The sequence below is a fragment of the Bos indicus genome, chromosome X, assembly GCF_029378745.1.
Source record: "Bos indicus isolate NIAB-ARS_2022 breed Sahiwal x Tharparkar chromosome X, NIAB-ARS_B.indTharparkar_mat_pri_1.0, whole genome shotgun sequence".
Taxonomy (NCBI): domain Eukaryota; kingdom Metazoa; phylum Chordata; class Mammalia; order Artiodactyla; family Bovidae; genus Bos; species Bos indicus.
The window spans coordinates 141,761,158-141,769,842 of record NC_091789.1 but is presented as its reverse complement, the minus strand read 5'-3'; positions in this window follow the sequence as shown (position 1 = coordinate 141,769,842).

Here is an 8,685-nt window from a genome sequence, read left to right as displayed (position 1 = left end):
CTGATTGGTACCCTCGTTCACATGTGGCTTGTTATGTTCAGTGGCAGAAGTGGGTAGCTCTGTCAGAGACTCTATGACCTGCAAAACAGAAAATATTTACTATGTGGCCCATTTGAGAAAAAGTTTGCTGCTTCCTGTTCCAAATAAAGCTATTTTGGGAAGGAGAACTGAACCCCAGCATGAAGTGGGTAGACATAGAAAAATGATTGCAATGAAATGGCCTGGGATATAAACCAAGCTTCACATGTGATGTCATTTCTAGTGCAGCATCTTGCATAAGTGGGGGAAATTAAAATCTAGAGATAAAAGTAAAAAACAAAAATCTAAATTTTGCATTGTGGGGAAGTCTGGAGAATAGAGCCCAAGGATTGCGGGCATATTTTATGTATTGTCAAAATGTGCCTTTTCTGGACTAGCCTGCTTCCCTTTCTGGTTGCAGAACTGTGCAGCACTAGGTCATTGCAAACCCTTGCTGCCTGACTGCTGGATGAGGTCACTCACCTCTGACCTCGGTCAGTGTAGGCAGTGATCAGGGTGACCTTTGAATGTTTAGCGTGTCAAAGCACACATACTTCGGTGGTGAGCATGTAAAGGCTGAGTCTGTGTCTTCCGTAAATGGCCTCTGGAGAAGGGCTATAGTCAGGTTTTCAAAAACCCTGCCACTTCCTTTTATTTTGGACAGATTTTCATCCATTTGTGAGGGTATAATGAAGATTAGAATTTCAGTACTTGTATTAACCTTGGCCGTGGTGGAGAATGGACCTGGCTAAGAACAATGGTTATACTTTGTAATTTCTGGTTTGTGTGTGTATGTGGGTATCTCATGTTTTACTTGGGGATAATCTCCAGTATTGGGGGCTTTCCTGGTGGCTCAGATGGTAAAGAATCCTCCTGCAATGCAGGAGACCTGGATTCTGTCCCTCGGTTGGGAAGATCCCCTGGAGGAGGGCATGGCAACCAACTCCAGTATTCTTGCCTGGAGAATCCCCATGGACAGAGGAGCCTGGCAGGCTACAGTCCATGGGGTCACAAAGAGTTGGACACGACTGAGGGACTAAGCACAGCACACAGCAACCTCCTGTATGGGATTTCCCAGGTGGTGCTAGTGGTAAAGAACCCACTTGCCAATGCAGGAGACATAGGAGACGTGGGTTCTATCCCTGGGTTGGGAAGATCCCCTGGAGGAAGGCATGGCAACCCACTCTAGTATTCTTGCCTTGAGAATCCCACGGACAGAGGAGCCTCCAGTGCTACAGTCTTTGGGGTCGCAAAGAGTCAGGCATGACTTAGCAACTGAACACACAATCTCCGGAGAAGGCAAAGGCACCCCACTCCAGTACCCTTGCCTGGAAAATCCCATGAGTGGAGGAGCCTGCACTCCTCCCCAAGGCTGCAGTCCATGGGGTAGCGAAGAGTCGGACACGACTGAGTGACTTCACTTTCACTTTTCACTTTCATGCATTGGAGAAGGAAATGGCAACCCACTCCAGTGTTCTTGCCTGGAGAATCCCAGGGACGGGGGAGCCTGGTGGGCTGCCATCTGTGGGGTCGCACAGAGTTGGACACGACTGAAGTGACTTAGCTTACCTTACACAACCTCCTGTATATAATTTATAAATGCATAATACATTTTTTTACATACTTGTGTGCTCAAACTTTAAAATTTCTTTTATTGAAATATAGCTGATTTACAATGTTGTGTTTCAAGTATACAGCAAAGTGATTTAGCTATACATATGTGTGTGTATATATATATTTATATATATATATTCTTTTTAAGATCCTTTTCCTTATAGGTTATTAGAAGATATAAATATTTTTTGACTTCACTGTACAGTGTACAGGATCTTAGTTTCCCAACCAGGGATGGAACCCATGCCCCCCGCAATGGAAGCACAGAGTCCTAACCACTGAACCGCCAGGGAAGTCCCAAACTCTTAATTGATAGTTTTATTTGTGTTATCAAATTGTTCACATTCTTATTGGCTTAATTTTCTACTGTTGCATAACAAATCACCACAAATTTAGTTGCTTACAGCAACACATTTATCATCTCACAGTTTTTGTCCATGAGGAGTCTGGGAAATGGTTAGCTAGATCTTTGCTCAGGATCTCACCAAGGTGCAATCAAGGTGTCAGCTGGGGCTTGTGGTCTCATCTGCAAGCTTGGATCTCCTTCCAAGTTCAAGTTGGTTTGGGGTCAGAATTATTTTCCTTGAAGCTATAAAACACGTGGTGGCTGGCTTCTTATAAAACACGTGGTGGCTGGCTTCTTCAAGGTTGTGAAGAGTCTCTGACTCAGAGAAGGCCTAAGCCCTCTTTTAAAGGATGCCCGACTGATTCAGTCAGGCCCACTCAGGATAATCACCCTCTAGATGACTTAGAGTTCACTGATTTGGGACCTTAATTACATTTGCAAAGTCTCTTCTGCCTTGCCACCTGATGTTACACCATCAAGGGAGCAACATCCACCACCTTTGGCATATGAAGTGAAGGGAAGTTGCTCATTCGTGTCCGACTCTTTTCGACCCACTGGACTGTAGCCCATCAGGCTCTATGGGATTTTCCAGGCAAGAATACTGGAGTGGGGTTGCCATTTCCTTCTCCAGGAGATCTTCCCAACCGGGGGATTGAACCTGGGTCTCCTGTGTTGCAGACAGACACTTTACCGTCTGAGCCACCAGGAAAGCCTCCTTTGTCATATAACATAAATCTAATCATGGCACAACACCAGGACCCAAGATGGTAGATATCATCTTAGAATATCACACTGGGCGAAGAAAGCATTACTCGCAGGGTCATAGGGAGCCAACTTTGAGTCTTCACTCTTCCACTAGCTAGCTGTGTGAATGTACAAGTAATTATGCTCTCAGCTGTAAATTGGAGATCATTCTAGCATCATTTTAGCGTTCTTGCACCTACCACTTTGGGGCTGATGGCAGAATTAAATAAGATTACACTTATAAAGGGTCTGGCACAGTGACTGGCAAATAGCAAGTGGTGAATAGGTGTCAGATATTTTCATTCAATATTCATTTTCATACATACAGGTGTTTTATTCATCCATCAGAAAAAATTATGCTAGATATCACCAGGATGTGCATCCCAGGATCTTCAAAGAGCCAGACGAGAGGAAGGAATTAGGAATGCAAGTTAGTCCTGGTTTTATAATAGAAATGACTTACTAAGAACAAGCTAGCTCAGTAAATGGTGTTTGAACACAAAGTGAGATAAGTCTGTGAAAGCGTCTGCACCAAATAAATATAGATTGAATTTAAATCTGGACAAAAGTACATTGTAATTGTACATAGCAATTGTCTGTGGATTGATAGGATTATCTTCTTTTTAAAGTCAAATCGCTTGCTTCACCAAATTATTTTTTTCTCTTTATTGTTACCCACAGAGCTATTTGAACTGACAGACACTTAATCCGCCCACATGGCCCCTGCCTTCTTCCTTCATCTAAGATAAGGTCTATTAATATGAAGCCAATAGAGAAAGTCAGAGTATAAGAACACTTGCCAAAGATCTTAATAAAGTATGTGTAGCAAAGGGAGAAATACAAATATTCTACCCAGCATCTGTAGTTCCTGTGTTAGTTGCTCAGTCATGTCTGACTCTTTGCAACCCCATGGATTGTAGCCCGCCAGGCTCCTCTTTCAATAGAATTCTCCAGGCAAGAATACTGAATAGCCATTCTCTTTTCCGGGGGATTTTCCCAACCCAGGGGTCAAACCTGTGTCTCCTGCATTGACAGGTGAATTCTTTACCACTGGGCCACCAGGGAAGCCAGTAATTCTTACCTACCTCGCAGTCTTATGCTGAAGGGTTCTTTTAAGGCCTTCTTCTCTGAAGGAAAGGAAAGGAACAAATAAAAACAAACCGCCCCCCAAACATGAAGACTCCATACAAAAACACCACTCTAAATTTGCTCGTGTCCCTGGAGAAGGAAATGGCAACTCACTCCAGTACTCTTGCCTGAAGAATTGCATGGACAGAGGAGCCTGGTGGGCTACAGTCCATGGGGTCTCAAAGAGTTGGACATGACTGGATGACTAACACTTTCACACTTGGAAGTAAAGTCACATAGATTCCCTGGATTCCAGACTTCCTGATACGCGCAACACCCACATCCCCACGTTGACGCGTGCTTACCGCAGTGGGCAGACAGGAATCACACAGTCTGGGCTTTGTCTTCTCCTTGTATTGGCTTCTTGTTCTCCAGAATGGCTGCTGCCATGGTAACAGGGAGAGGGCCTGCTGGCTGAGGAAACCTCTTCAGAGTGGCTGGTGTGGGTATGGGCTGTGTCTGGGGAGACTGCGAAAAGAAAATTCCAGGGAGCAGGGCCTGTGCCATAGGTCCAGAAACTCTGCCATCTTGGGATTCTTGACATGGCTGGTGCTTTGGGCTCTTCCTATCAGAGTGAACCAAAGAACTCGCTGTTCTAAAATTGTATAGAAAAGAGAGGAGGGAGGGAAATGACATCAAGATGCAGCAACATTCTGAGTTTCATTGTCAAGTACTAGCAAACCATCCTAAGTGGCAGATTCAGATCTTGCTCAATTTTTCATAAAATAGGAATTATTTTAGACCACAGAACAGAACGACTTAATAGGCTTGGTAGATTATTTCTTGCCTTACTTCAGAATGTATCCCAGTATATAATCTATTTTTATCATTAAATCGTTGGAGGAATGTAGAAGGATGCAGGCAATCATCCAGAAGTTTCGAAGCATCCAAGTGTTTGACGTAGTAGAAGTCTGTATACACATAGATAGTCTGGGCTTTACATGGATTCATTGTTTATCCTTTTGGTTTATTTGCTTATTGATAACACATGTATTTGGAAGGGTGGGGTCGATGGGCCATGCGCAGATTTCATTCATTCAACACACACTTAGGAAGCATCTATTGTGTGTAAGATACTGAAAGGCAAACAGATGAAACACAGAGGGACTTTGGCCATAAGAAATTTGCGCTCCTATTCCAGGGACTATAAATCTCGTGACAAGCGTTGTTCAAAGTTGTGGTGACATCCATACGCCTCACTCATTTTCTGGAAAGTTGGTCCAAACCATTCCACGGGTTACCTAATTCTAGAAGAGAACAAGAGTGAGGCTGAATTGCCTGGTCATTCAGCACATGTGTTTAGCTTGATTTCCAGTTTACCAGCGGCCAAACCAAGGGCTTCTAGTCGGAGTAAGCCAGCTTTTTGTTGCTCTCTTCCACATCTCTTGGAGGGAAAAACAAGCAGCCCAGCTGCCACCAGGAAGGTAGAATTGCCAGCAACCAGTCAGATGCAGTTTCCACCTCTGAACCAAGTGTTCGGTTTCTCCCACGCATTTCCTCCCACATGCGTTTCTCATTCAGTGATCGCCAGCTGTATTTTTCCCCATTCAACTCTTCTCACTTTCTTTTTAATAAGTGACAAAACAGGATAATTGTTATCTGAAGCTCAGCGTTACACCTGAGATTCCTCTCTTTAAAACCTGGAAGGCTTTGCCTTTTTCAAAACAAAGAAGCAGTAGATGCGAGGAAGGGTTCATATGGTCAGAGGGTATTACCCATGATACTAAGAGAATCTGAGAGTGAATGTCTTATGCTATTCACTTCTCAAACTTGATGACTTTTGTTTTTATGCGTTCCTTCTTTTCCTTCCAGACATTTTTCTTAAAGTATAACCAACTATCTCCCTCTCTCTCTCCCGATATGTATAATATTATGTATATAATACTATTATTTGTATATACACATTTATATATTATATGTGCCACTTGCAGCATTATTGTTAAGAGGAATAATCCACGTGGTGCTATTGCAGTTTTTGTCTTATATTTCTGGACTGTGTGAGCCATTTAAGCAGCTGGCCCGTGGGTAGACTCCTTGGAGCACATTTGAACACCTTACAGAGAGGTGCATTTTATCCGAGGTGGCATCATCTTTTTGGTTATCAGAAACCCTGAAATGTTCAGGAGAGGATGTTAAGTCAGCACTCCACATTACTTAATTGTCTGTGTCTGTGAAAGGCATAAGAAACCGTGCTTCTCTGTATTGTCTGAAGATGGGTCACGCGGCAGGGTCTCTCTTGACAAAGGCAGCCAGGAAGTCACTCTCTTCTCCCCAGAGACACCATCTTCAAGTTGTTCTTTTCCGCTCAGTAAAGGTTAAAAAGGAAGTGAAACCTTTTGTACTCTTCTACACTGCTGTGTTTTGTTTTTCCAGACAGAGCAGGAACACCTGCCCATACATTCTTCTAAGGCCTTGCTAAGAAAGTCTCGAACAAAGCAGGCAGAAAGTGTCTGTGTTTGCTTGTCTGTTCTTCGGCTAAGGAATTAAAAAAAAAAAAAAAAAAAACACACTGAATCTGGCATTTGAAACAGCAGTGCTGTTGTGGCTGTGATGACTGCTTTGACAGGCCCACAATTTTCTAGAAGCATGAGCCTGTCCCCAGGAGCCAGCTCAGCCATTTCTCAAGAATGAGCCAGATTGGGGGCCCACAACAGTGTTTCCTCTTGCCGACCTTTCCGCCACTGGCAGAAACACATGCAAATAAAAATTAAGAACCCCAGAGAGTAAGGAAATCATTTCCAGACAGGCTGATAATGGACTCCAAGCCTTCAGCTCAAATATCACTGATTTAAATCCATTTGTTCTAGCTCTTTAATAGAATATGAGGTTAAATACACAAACTCATATTTTTAGAATTCTCTCTTGCCCTCACACTAGGATGCGATGTTTTTTAAGACAACATAAACTAGAGTGACTTTTAAAAAAAAAAATCTAACTTTTATGTCTTAATAAAGCTGGGGCAAAAATCTGGCATAGCATGAGAAAATAGAAAATGCTTTTGGATTTCCTTTCCCTGATTTTGAAGGTTTTCTTTTTCTTTTTTTCCTTTACTAATGGACCTTAAAGATTTTAAGATGTAAGCCGGATGTGAGCTCTGAGGGAGAAGGACAGTGCGTTTTATGTACCTTTGTATCCTGGACAACCAGAGATGGCAGGGTTCGTGTTTGTTGAATGCATGACTCTTCTGCCTCCTTATCCTTCTATTTTTCTAACCCACCCTGCGAGTTCTTCTGTTTAGGATACCGTTAGATTTGAATCACCAGTTCCTGGGTCAGTGGTACAGTTTGTACTGCCAGGATTACACTGAAGAGAAGTTTACAAGACCATGCATCTCTAAAGCCCACTTTTGCCTTTTTTCCATGTGTCTGGAGATTTTGTGAGAAATCTGCCTTTAGCCACCTTGGTGGGCTTGGCAGCCTTTGGTCCTCCCTGACTTCCTGTTAATCATTTGCATTTCTATGGCCTCTTAAAGCTAAATATTTCAAAGAACCTCGTAAAAATGTGACGACTCATTTCATCAAACTGTACTTCTCTGTCTCTGGAAGGAATATGACACTGTTTTGCTCCTTTTAGAACCGGAAGATTAAGGCCCCAAAGTTGCAAAGCCATTTCTCTGTCATTCTGTGTGTATATGCAGTATATGAATAAATCATTCAGTATAGCAAAAAAAAAAAATAATAAAAAAGGTTCAGATTTTTTCCCTCTGGGTTGGAAACAAAAACCCTTTTCAGAGATTTTGATGATTCTTCCTTCAAACCTTAGCCTAATTCCCATATTCTGCTAACCAAACCGTCCTGTTAAAACCAAAAGAAACTTCTACCTTTGTGGCCACAAAGACACTAGCTGAAGAATTAAAATTCTCCTTTTCTAGGACTTTCAGCATCTTTCTCCTCTCTGAAAATCCCTTGGTTTTTCCTTGTCCATTTATATTTTCCTTTATATTGATAGGTTTAATTTCTATTGCTCTGTCGGCAGTTCTGAACTTTTAAAAAAAGGGACCCCTTTTTGGCACCCTGAATTTTTTGTGGCCTGCCCCCAAGATACTATGAGTTTTGAAATTTATTTTAAAAGATGCATCTTCTAGTTAGGGCATTGCATTCATTTGGTGGGACCCAGTGTCGAGTCTCTGCTTGTTTTCACTCAGCCATTTGGGTGACTCCAGGCCTTGTTTTCTAACTGCTTCTCAGTGTCTCATTTCCAGGGACGGGAATTAAGCACCAGCTGTTCATGCATTGCTTGGTCCCTCCTCTTGATCGTCTTCTGCCTGGGCAGAACCACTGTGCAGACCTTTCAAACAGATTTCTGGTTGCAGCAACTCATTTTATGTGTTAGTACAAAGTGAAGGGCTTCCAACCTCTATCTAGTGAGAATCTGACCACATGTTTGTGAATTAACACTTTCCATCTTTGCAGACTTTGTCCTTTGCAGAGCGTTTTGCTTTCTTTTCTTACTACTGCCGAGTCTTTCAGTTTCCTGATGAGCATAGAGACTGCAGAGACCTATTCCCTCCTGAAAGGACCATCAGGGTCACATGGCTGGATGGGTAAAGGATCTAGACCTGACCCATGGACTGCTGGAATAGTCATGTGAAAAAAAAAAAATGCCCTCAATAACCACCTTTTTCACCTGTACTTTAGTCTTGCTTGAAAATAATTTGTTTCTTATGTCTTTTATCATAATTTTTATGGTCATCTTGTCAACAAGTTATCCTAAAAATTGTTGAAAAGGCTCCATTCATTCTCAGCACAGAAGCTCCCCTTCAGATTCCTTTGTGACTGTCGTTTGGCTCTTAGCTTGTGGCTGGTATGAACTTGTTTGGAAAATCTTGACCCACT